This window comes from Acanthisitta chloris, unplaced genomic scaffold, assembly GCF_000695815.1.
Source record: "Acanthisitta chloris isolate BGI_N310 unplaced genomic scaffold, ASM69581v1 scaffold13420, whole genome shotgun sequence".
In the NCBI taxonomy this organism is placed as follows: domain Eukaryota; kingdom Metazoa; phylum Chordata; class Aves; order Passeriformes; family Acanthisittidae; genus Acanthisitta; species Acanthisitta chloris.
The window spans coordinates 24,711-36,451 of NW_008653427.1; the positions used below are offsets into that span (position 1 = coordinate 24,711).

The 11,741-nt window shown below is 41.3% G+C and overlaps 1 protein-coding gene across 1 annotated transcript in view; it reads left to right on the forward strand.

The window, feature by feature from the left end:
* Positions 1-3: 3 nt before the first annotated feature.
* The window catches only part of PPM1B (protein phosphatase, Mg2+/Mn2+ dependent, 1B), a 39,493-nt gene continuing 27,755 nt past the window's right edge, over positions 4-11,741 (forward strand). Inside the window, exon 1 of the mRNA XM_009081042.1 lies at positions 4-31. The gene's annotated coding sequence lies outside the window, so the exon portion shown is untranslated. The remainder of the gene's footprint in view (positions 32-11,741) is intronic.

Genomic DNA, 11,741 nt, shown 5'->3' on the forward strand with positions numbered 1-11,741 from the left:
AATTAGAACCTTCACAAGGTTACAATTACAGGTAAGAACAAATTCTGCCACTTGGAAATTTATGGGAGCATATAATTGCTTTTACTTGGACTGTGTTTTAATTTGCAGTTGACCATGGATTTAACAGAAATTTTGGAGCAGGTTGGATAAAAGGATGTTTTTTTCCTTCTTTAAATATACTTGAATTTTGCTTAATGTTAGTTTCAATAGGGAGAAAATAGGATTTCAAGTGTAGCTTCTTTCTGTAACAGAACAAAGCACTGTTAATAAATGAGGGGAGGAATGTAATTTTTTGCCACCTAAAATGTCTGCTGACCCAGATTTTGGGAGAGGTATTTTCTCACACAAGACTGTACAGTGTCAGTAGAAGTCATTGTTTTGCGTCTGTGTGTTGAGATCAGCTTACTGTCTGCGTGTGGCTTTTTTCCCCTCAAGGTCTGTATTTCCTTCAGTGTGCTGATAGCAGCAGTACTGCTTAAATCACCTGTTTTAATCAGTTGCAGAAAATCTCTCTGTTTCACTTACAAGGTTCCCTGTAGCTTCAGCTCTTGAATCACCTTTTCAAGGGTAAAGGTTGATGTCTTCTTTTTTTTCCAGGTCAGTGAAAATGTTTTGGCTGCTGGTTTTCTATCATTGCTTTTTCTGACAATGATGAGAACTCTTGTTGTGCTCTTTGTCACCTTCTGAAGTCCTGTGTAGGGTAGTAAAAGTTAATGTTCTTGTACTCTGACTTAATTTTTAAAAAACGTAAATTCAGTATTACAATACTGCAGTCATGAAATAGAACCCATATCAACACAAATACCTGTTGTAGAGATTGCATATTTTGGTCTGTATCTTTCTGAATTATTTATTTATGGCTTTCAACAGAGTATGTGTTTTGAAGACTCTCTGGGAAATAGCTTTATTGCATATGCTGTATCTGCAGAATGATGATCAAGTTAAGGCCTTTCAGTTTCGATTTCATATTTTGGTGTCTTTGACAGGAAGAATTGCTTGCCATTTGTCAACAGTGCCAGGCAAGAGTCTAGAGTGTTGGTGTCAAGTAGCCCAGTGTGTCTTACTCTGAAGTTCAGTAATGTATAGGTCATTAAATCAGTGACAGGTTTGTGCCAAGGAGGTGATGTTGATTGTTCTGCTGCTACAATGAAAGAAGGGCTCAAATGTGGTTTGTTTTGTGGGGTTTTTTTAGTGTTGTCTTGAATGAATGTTTGTACTTACTTTGCAGTGATGTAACATGTTGCAAAAGGGCACAACTCTTCTTAGACTCTGCAAGTCAGACTTGATTTGAGTGGACCTCTAGCACTCATCTAGCCTGACCCTTGTGTCTGACTTCTTCAGATTTCCATGTGAATGAACAAGCCAACCCTCAGTTGTTGCTTTTTGGTTTACTGTAGTTTTGCAGACCTGCTGCAGAACACTTACTCTAGTCTTTCAGACCTGTTTGGGAACAATTTACTGATGATCTGGATCATCAATTCATATCCATTGCTGCCTTATTCTCACAAAAATGCATCTGAAGCTTTTACTAAACAGACTTTGAGAAAGGTAAATAAGGTTGTGTGAAGCGCCTAAATTTAAAATAAGGGTGAACTCATTTTTAGTGACATACTGCTTCATGCTAATGAGTAAAATTCTTCAGTTTTAATACCAGTAATGTATTGGTTACACTTTTGTTCTTTTTCTTCAAAATCTGAGATGGTATTTCTTTAACACAAACCTGCTGCTGCTTGTTACCTTCATGATTGAAAAGGAGAAATCGAAGTAACTCAAAATACTTGGTCTCACTGAATTTAGAGAAGCAAAACAGCAATTCTGCATAGAAATAGATTGTATTAGCCAGGTATCACTTTTATACTAGTATCCAAGTGCCACATGTGCATCTGTTTTGAACAGCCCAGTAGAAAGTGAGAACAGGCTCATTGGCTACAGGAAATATGGGCAGATCCGGGCAAACAAAAAGTACTTCAGCTAATATGATGGGATATAAATCTTGTCATAGTATGGTCAGTAGGGATAGGAGCAGTACAGAGCAGTCTTGCAGGCGGTATAATAAAGCCACACCCAAGTTGCAGGGTTTGAGTTAAGGACAAAATGTGACTTGAGGGTTAATAAACCTCAACAGGTAATACCTGAATTAGCCAGGTAGGCCCGTTTCACTCAAGTGCCAGTGCCCCAAAGTTCTACTCCAAGAAAATGGTCCAAGAGCATGTATGCTGGTTTATGCACAGCTATCATGGCTCCTAAAGGCTTGAACTTTCATTTTGTTCCCGTGCAGATGCAGTAGTAGCAGTAGCCTACTTTGCAGTGTCTCAGCCCAGTGTTACTGCATTTGATGAACCAACCTGGGCTTTCACCTGCCTTACCTATCACTTTTTGTACAGTTACTTGTGACTCAGATAAGCTGTTTGCAGATGACAGAGGGGATTGCATTTTCCAGACTTCATGGTGTTCAGAGGACACCTTGGTAAAGAAAAGCTGAAGTTGTTACCTGAAAAACTAAGATGAATGATGAAAGACATTGACTACAGTAGAGTCTTTCTTACTGGGAATCACACTGCATACTTCTTCAGTTGACTCTCTAGCAGTGGTGCCAGTGTGAGCTAAGGGCTGCTTGGTTATCACAAGTCACACTGGCAAGGATGGAATTCTCTGTAGCTAACTAGGAAAAGCACTTCGTATTTTTATCAAGTTTTCATTTGGCCACAGAACTGTGTGAAATTAACTTCAGCAACTTGAATAAGGAGGAAACTGCATGATAAAGGTTTTGTGAGTAGAAGTACATCAGCCTGGGAACTGATGACTCTGTACTATATGCTGTGATTAGAAAGCTAAATTCAGAGTCCGCTTTCAGGTTTTTGTGTGAGGTTCATCTTGACTATCTGAGGTATGATCTCTTTGTACCTACCAAGCTGCATTCCAGAAAAATAAGAAGCCTCGGCATAGAAGAGTGCAGTTTGTTCATGGGAGACAGATGGTTGCTGTGCAAGCTGGGCTTGAAGATGTGCATTTAACTAGCTTCATCTATGTTTCAGTAAGGTGCAAGAAAGAAGAATATAAAATGAACCTCTGAAAAGACCACAAGCATATATGTTTTTCTGGTGTTAACATATCTAGAGAGGCTGTACCTCTTAACCTAGCTCCTGGTGCTCCTATTTTTTTGCAGTGTCTCTTCTGTTGAAGGTTACTGCCCCCTTGGATCTGCTGTCTAAGCTTCTGGCTTCGGAACCCACTGCAAAGTCACAAAGTTTCAAAATACTAAAGCTAACTTTGCACTTCTGCAGTGAAACAGTTCAAAGAGTAAGGGCAAGAACATCTCAGCCAGCAGTTCTGAAAGAAGAGCATTCTGGCACAATGTAGTGGTGACTGGCTGAGGCAGAGCAGAAAGTGATAATGTTTTCAGGTAGTGCTATTGACATTGAAAATAGATGTGAATCCACAGCGTTAAATTATACCTGTGATTGTTTTGTACCTCCAGACCAGTTTAAAGTGGCTGAAGTACATTCTCCAGTCTTCATCTCCTTTTTAAGGTACTGGTTTAAAAGTAGTTTGTTGGGGTAGGGTTGTGCTTTGTTTTATTATTGTCTTCTCCCCCAAAACTGTTGTAACAATAGTGATGCTGAAATTCATTTCAGAATTACAGCTGTAGCCCCCAGGCATGTATGCTACCTTTGATGGGGATAACTTTTGCAAAATTTTTTAAAATTCCTGGTTTAAAACCCTATTTGGCTTCTCTCATGCCATACTGACAGGGAAGGTTTTTTTATAGTAGGCTCTATATTAAAGATTTATATTGATACTTAATTTTTTCCTGGCAGTATCTTTAGTCAGCTGAGATGCTTCCTAAAGGCTACTCTCATGGCCACAGATTATTTAAAAACAAACACAAACCCCTCAAAACAAATAAACCCCATAGTGAGCAGACATATATCACTGTTCTTCCATGTAGTTCATTTTTAAATGAAAGTAAAATATTCAGATCTTATTCGTAGATTGCAGTCATTTCTGCTTGACTCTGCCAGTATTTGTGCCTTTGTAGTTAGGTACAGTAGCTGTTTCAAACAAGCTTCAAGTAGAGTTCTTGCTCAAAGCTTCAATACCTATTTGCTTAATGTAGATTCATGTAGTGCCAGCATTTTTAAGGTCAGTAAGTTAGAAGTGAGCCCAAGTTTTCTGGGATAAAAAAAGATCTGTGAAGCTGATTTAACTCAAATGAATTTGTATTTGGTATACATAGAGTACAAATAGATAGTCTAATGTAAGTGTAGTGGTAGTGTAATGATAGCATATTGCAAGCAAATGCAATATTAGTAAAAGATTACTGTGAGTTTTGTAAATTGAAGAGGCACAAAGCAGGACAAGGGAATCATTTTGTGAATGTCAAAACGATGCAGTGTGTGTGAACACATGGACTGTGTAGTGTGTGTGCACATCCATACATGTTGGAGAGAGACTGCAAGGTGGAGGCAGAGGAGCCTTCTAAGTTTGAATTTTTTTATTTAAACCAGAGCAGTTATTTCTTCCTGCATTCTCAATAAGGTTTAAAATTGTTTGTTATAGATACTTTGATTATTTGTCATTTACGTCTCCTGTATCTAGCGCAGCATTTTTTCTGTTGAAAGAAACATCATTCTCTTTTTAATAGCAGAAGCACATGTGCGTTGTAACAGGAAACTCTGGCACTGTTTGTTTTCCACAGCACTGGCTTATTAAAAGTGACTAGCCTGTAGAGTGACTCCTTCTGAGGAAGAGACATTTTACAGTATACTTTTATGACCTAAGCCTAAAAGATTGATGTTGGGCCATTCTCATATTATGAAAAGATACATTACTGCCTTGGGACTGTTGGCCATCAAGGTATTAGTTTAGTTCTGATGTTCGCTTTGAAACTGACATGTTATCTGCAAATTATTTTATAGGATCTGCAAAAACTTTGATTATGGCTTTTAGATCTTTATAATCTAATTACATGTTGCTTGCTGTCATGGCTTAACCCTAGCCAGCAACTAAGCGCCACACAGCTGTTTGCTCACTCTCCTTCCCTCTACCTCCCAGTGAGATGGGAAACAGAATCATAAAAGTGAGAAAATTCATGGGTTGAGATACAGACTTCTTAATAGGACAGAAAAAGAAGATTATGATAATAACAATAAAGGAATTAAAATATGCAAAGCAAGTGATGCACAGTGCAGTTGCTCACCAATTGCTGACCAATGCTCAGCCAGCTCCTGAACAGTAGGTCCTGGCCAGCTTTTCCCCCAGTTTATATACTGAGCATGATGTCACATGATTTGGAGTATCACTTTGGCCAATCTGGGGTTACTGGCCTGTCTGTGTTCTCTCCCAGTTTCTTGTGCCCCTCCAGCTTTCTCGCTGGCAGGGTATGAGAAGCTGAAAAGTCCTTGACTTAGTATAAACACTGCTTAACACACCAATGTTTTTAGTGTTGTTATCAACATTGTTCTCATGCTGTATCCAAACCATAACTCTGTACCAGCTGCTAGAAAGAAATTAACTCTATTCCACCTGAAAGCAGGACAGTATCCAGCCCTTAGTCTATACCATTTGCATCATGCCCAGATCCCACACTTTGCAATATATCCCAAGTAATTGCTATCACCTTTCATGTCTTTATATATATATACGTATATATCATTCCTGTAGTCTGTGTGCCATCCCTCATCTGTTCAGTTCTTTTAGTCCATAACTTTGGGCTTCATCTGTCACAGTATTCCTTCTGGGCAGGAGAGACTGTGCATAGTGGATTGTTTCATGCTGAAGCCAGTGCTGGTTCCTTCACTGCTGTGCTTGTCTGGTTCTATTGTCAAAATTCTTGATTAATATGGGTAATTCTGCTATAAAATCCTTGGCATGGCATTTAACAACCATAGTAGTGATGGCTTCCAATGTTCTGTAGTAAATAACATAATACAATTCAAATTACTGGCTAGTATTACCCAGAATCAAATTCCCTTGAGCTATACATCAAATTTCCCCATCCTTCTGTATTACCCACCATGTGCACCCAGGTCTTTGAGCAAATGTAGTCCTGGATCTCTTGTGCAAGTCCCTTGACCTTTCTTTGCTTTATGGCAGAACTGGTTTTTTGAAGGATTTGAACTATTTTTCCCTGTCATTAAAACTTCTGTTTCTATATTGCCTCACACGTTGTTGTCATCAATTGAATTAGGTGTTCTAGAGTTTCACCCGGTTTCAGTGTAGTCTGGATCAGGCCATGGCAAATGGAAGGGCTGTGTTTCTGCCCTGGAGTAGTTGATTCCAGGTGTACAAAATGGCCTGCACTCTGTTGCCAAAGGGTTTGAGAAAACTGCTGTAGCAGTATCAGTGGTGGCATACTGCTTGGCTGCCATGATTCCAGTTTGTATTGAAGTTCGGGCATGTCTGGCGTGGCTGGACTCAGAGGTGGCATGACTTCATTCAGGCCATGGTTGTCTACTGTTACTCTGTACCGAGACTGTTAAAGGGTGAGTGAGTTGTGCTGATCATTCCTTGGCTCTCCAGTTCATGAATCAGCTTCTGGGTGGGTGTCAGGGTGTCTTGGTGTGATATTGCTGCCAGTGCATTGTTGTGATGGCACCTATTGTTCTCTGACCCTCAGCAACCCTACAGGAGAAGGGTTCTCCAAGAGACTAAGCAAGGTACACACCTGTTTTATTTCCTTAATCTCCAAGGCAGCTATACCAAAAGGCCACCAGTACTCTTGGCTCCCTAAAATACCCTCTCCTGAGATAGGCTATGCCAAGAATGCATGAAGTCTTAGAGCCAGTCACAATGGGGTGCTTTTTCCACTTGTTCCCAATTAGGGTTGCTTTGACCACCAGTGTAATTAGCTGTTGGGCTCTCTCTGTCACTCCAGAAATACAGATTGTTTCTGACCCTGTGCAGCACTGTTTGCTAGAGCCTTGTAGTCCTGTGGGTCTGCTGTGCCTTGTTATCGAATCTCCGCAGTCCAGTAAAACCAGTTGTTAATTTTCTCTACTTGGCTGGAGGCAGGGCCCCTCTAGTTCTGGCTGTAGTATTCTCGACTCAGTTCTTGTAAATATGAATCAGAAGCCCCTTCGTTAAAATCAGGACTAAGAGCAGCCCTTCTACTCTATCTGGGGAACTGCCCACTGGAGACCGGAGCAGCAATTTTCCTGGAACAACCTTCTCTTGTGGTCAGTTTTCCTTGTAACTCCCCTACTCTCTAGGGATGCCTCTAGGATTGAGGTAGATATTTCCATCCCACTTCACGTCCTCTCTGTGGTAATGCAGATAAAACCACAGGGTAACTTGTCTTGTGTACCCACTGTATCCTCTGTCTTGAGCAGAGGAATGCTCACTCCTAATAGCTGAGACACTGGTCTATACAGGTGGGGCGTAGGGTGAATCTCTCTCCTCTGAGTTGCTGGACCAGTTTCTCCATAGCCAAGATCCAGGCCTATAGGGAGGAAGAGATATTTTCTTTGTATTATTGGAGTTGGGCAGCCAATTCATCCACTACTTGTCCCTCTGTCTTTCCAGGTCGTTGCTGACAATGAGTTGGCATACAGTGATGGTGCATTCCATACAAATTTTCACCACACAGGTTGTGTACACTTGGCTTTGGGTCTTTGAGTAAGTGCTCATTTTCCAAATAATCATAAATCTCCTTTAGCATGGCTAATTCTCTCAGGTACTGGATACCTCTATCCATGATGTCCACTTGCCCGGGTGGCATAACATTGAAGGGACACGTTTCCTTCATACCTGGCAGGAGTCACTCACACAGGCTGAGGGCTTGTGCCCCATTTCCAGTTGCTTAGCTAATACCCCCTTCTGTAGAATGGGATCCCAGCTGCTTGGCTTCCCTGCCCTCTAATTCTAGGCTCCTTGCCCTGTTATTCCGACATGGGAGCAGCCAATCAGATGATGAGCAGACAGGTGGTGATGTCCTTGCCTGGACGATGGCCCATGATCCATCTGATTAAGTCAAGGACTTTTCAGCTTCTCATACCCTGCCAACAGGAAGTGTAGAGGGGCACAAGAAGTTGGGAGGGACACAGGAAATCTGACCCAAACTGGCCAAAAGGAGACCCCTTGTCTTGTGATGGCTCTGCTTCTTGATCCCGTAGTAAAGGAGCCCACCTCCACATATATGTACGTTCTTGTATATGGGGAGGGCTGATGAAGGCACGAGTTGGTGCTGTGGTTCAGCCACAGTGGTTGTCACTGGGGTTGGACTATCCACTATGCCTTTCATTTTGTCATCAGATCCAGAGACTTTTTTTTTTTTCTTTTCCCTCGAGGGTACTGCATAGTGCTGAACTGGGCTCAGTAGGCCTGGACCAGGCCTCAGCACATTGCAAAGGTTTGTGTCTCTCTGGAATTGCCAGTGACAGCATACTTTCTCCAAATATTTAACCAGTTTTCCCAGATTTTCTACTTTTTCAGGAATGGGGTTCCAAAACACTGGAGGTGCCCAGTGTCCTAGGCACTTGCCCACGCTATCCCACACACCCTGCCACTCATCACTGTCTAGCCTTGGGGCAGATGTCTGTGTGGCATTCTTAAATAGTTGTTTTACTCTTAAACAAGACCTCGAACACATGCAGGAGGCATAGCAATGGGAATGCTGGTGTAAATATCCCAAGGATATTCAAAATCCTCAAGTGCTATTTTGATTAGCCTGGAGGAGAAGAGAATGATGAAGGGAGGCACCAGAGTTCCCCATGGATTGGGTCTCTGAGGAGAAAAGGTAGAAGTTGTCATTCTGAATAGTTCCCTATAGATGGCTCCCGAGGTACGGAGATGGCAGAACTGCTGAGTACAAGTATCCGATTAGCTTCACGACCAGCAATTCTGTCCTAAGATACAGAATATCTTAGCCCTGTTCCCATGGGTGATAAACAACACAGGGGGCAGCTTGTGTATTGTATAATGCAGCTTTAAGAACAAGCACAACAACTTTTGAGAGCAAATGCATCACCACTGTGACCAGCAGCTGTTAAACTAGTATAATGAATGCTTATAACAAGTTTCTAATGTGTTCTGAGGTTTGTCATTATCTCAACCTGTTGTGCCCCATGTTGGGCATCAAACAGGACTGTCATGGTTTAATCCCAGCCAGCAGCTAAGCATCCCATAGCTGCTCACTTGCTACCCTGATCCCAGTTGGATGGGGGAGTGAATCAGAAGAATGTAAGTGAGGAAGCTTGTGTGTTGAGATAAAGAGAGTTTAATGGGACAGAAAATAAAGAAAATGATAATAGAAGAATTAAAATACACAAAGCAAGTCATGCACAGTGCAGTTGCTCACTGTTTGCATGCCAGTGTTGAACCAGTTTTTGAGCAGTAGTCCCTGGCCAGCTCTTCTCCCAGTTTTATATATTGAGCATTATGTCATACAGTATGGAATATTCCTTCAGCCACTGTGGATCAGCTGTCCTGTCTGTCCCCTCCTGACTTCTTGTGCCTTTCCAGCTTTCTTGCCTCAGGGTATGAGAAGCTGAAAAGTCCTTGACTTTGTATAGCTAACACTACTTAGCAACAACTAAAAACATCAGTGTGTTATAACATTACACTCACACTGTATCCAGACCACAACTCTGTACCAGTGACTGGGAAGAAAATTAACTCTATCCCAGCTCAAATCAGGACAGCCACCTTCATGACAACTATCAAGTAAATATTTCTGCCTCTTAAATATGAATCTAAATGGAAAGGAGCATGCTTTCGCTCAAAGTAACTGCCTATGTCCTGTTTACAATATAATAGAAAAACATAAATATCTGTAACTGAGCAAGAACCATTTGCTGATTTATAAGTAGATCTTGGGAGAGAATCAGCAGGTGTGGTTGGTTGTATTAAACATAAATGCCAGCTTATACACAGACCTGATTTTAAGGGCCTGTTCTGTATAGCTGATCTAATAACAAAGAAAAGCTTCACTGTGTAGCTGGTGCAAAAAGGATATAGATCATGAATTTTTCTTGTATGGCAGAGGACATGACTTTTTGTCTTCATACTTCCATACCATAAAAGGCTACGTGTTGTCCTTGGTTTACTGAGCCTGAATTATTGCTTATGTTGCGTGTATATGAGATAAGGACCTCACGTAGGATTTATATCAGGTAGGAAACATCAGAGAAGAATATATGTTGGGACTTCAGAGAGTAAGCCTTGGGTTAGATTTTTGCCCTGGGAAAGGGATGTCAGCTTTTGTTAGAGACTCACGGCCCTGAACTCTCTTGGAAATGGCTTAGCTATTGATGTAAAGCTAGAGATGAAGAGTGTGCACTAGAGCAGTAGCTAGAGCTTTAGCAGTGTATTGCTCACATTCAGTTTCTTCACTTGATAGGGGCAAAGGCCAGTAATTTCTTTCCCTGTAAAGGCCTTCCAGAAGCCTTTGAGCCTTGGTGATGATTGGTCCCTGTCAGGCAATAGATTTTTTTAAGCAGTTTTAATTATTCTTTTGTGTTTCCCAGAGTTGCAAAGACTGCCAGGAGAAGGGAATCCTAGGATTTTGTTCTTCTGAATAATATATACTGTGTTAAAGAACAGTCTGTGGAGCATGGATGAGAACTAGGGTCTTGTCCATTTCCAAGAAGGTTTTGGGAATTACAGTAGGCATGGTCTTCCAGATTTTGAAAGCTTTAACTATTAATTTTATAGGGGTAAGCATTTTCACCACCAGGAATTGAAATTGTTATCTCAAGCTGATGTGTTATGCAGTTAAATGTCATTTAAAAATGGGATCTTTGGAAAGTAAATCTCAAGACTGAAAGGTACTGAACTTTCGAGTTTACATATATTGATTAAAACAATGACTGAATTATGAGATTGAAGGGGAGCACTTCATCTGTTCCTCTGCTGACTCTTGTTTTCTCTTAAGATGAAATCTTGGTCTACAAAGATTTTTGAGGCTTAATGCCTTAAGTCCCTCAAGAAGTGTTGAGACGTTTTGACTGAAAGTATGATGAAGTCTTCATTATGGACTTGGACAGTGGAAGGCTGTTCATTCCTAAAATGTTTGATACCATATCGGGGGTGTGGTTGGTAAGCCCAAGGGTAGGTCTTAGATCCTGGTAGGCTGAACAGATGGTCTGATGGTAACCTCACAAATTTAATCAAGTCATGTACCTGGAATAAAGTAACCTTGTCCCTCAATATGGGCTGGTTAGTGACTATTTAGGAATGAGCTTTGCAGAAAATAGTCATGGGGTCCTGGTAGAGAACCAGGACAAGCAAGCTGAGATGACAGAGCAGTGTGTCTGTAGCGATGAAAGTTTAGGCCATATTAGAGAAGGTGTATCCAGTATTCTGGGAGAAGTGATTGTTTTTCCTCTATTTGGAACTCATGGGGCTGCATCTGGAATGTGGAGTGTTGGCCTCCCAGTACAAGCAAGGCATGGAAATAGTGGAGCAGGTTGAGCAGAGAACCATTCCGTTACTTAGGGGATGGAGCATGTTGATATGTGAGGAGAGATGAGAGATGAGTTTCTTTGGTCTGGAAAAGAAAATGCTAAGCTGTATGTCAACACTGTAATGGGAGGATATAGAGAAGGTAGAGCTGTGCTTTTCCCTGAGATGTGTGATGAAAGCCTAAGAGGCAAAGGATGTAAGTTGCACTAATGGAAGTTCTGTTTTCATGTGGTCAGACACGAGCTGGTTGCTTAGAGGTTATGGAGGTGCTGAAAACTTACAAGGCTCTGAACAGCCTGAGCCATCTATCATGTTGGATAGCATATTGCTTGAACTTT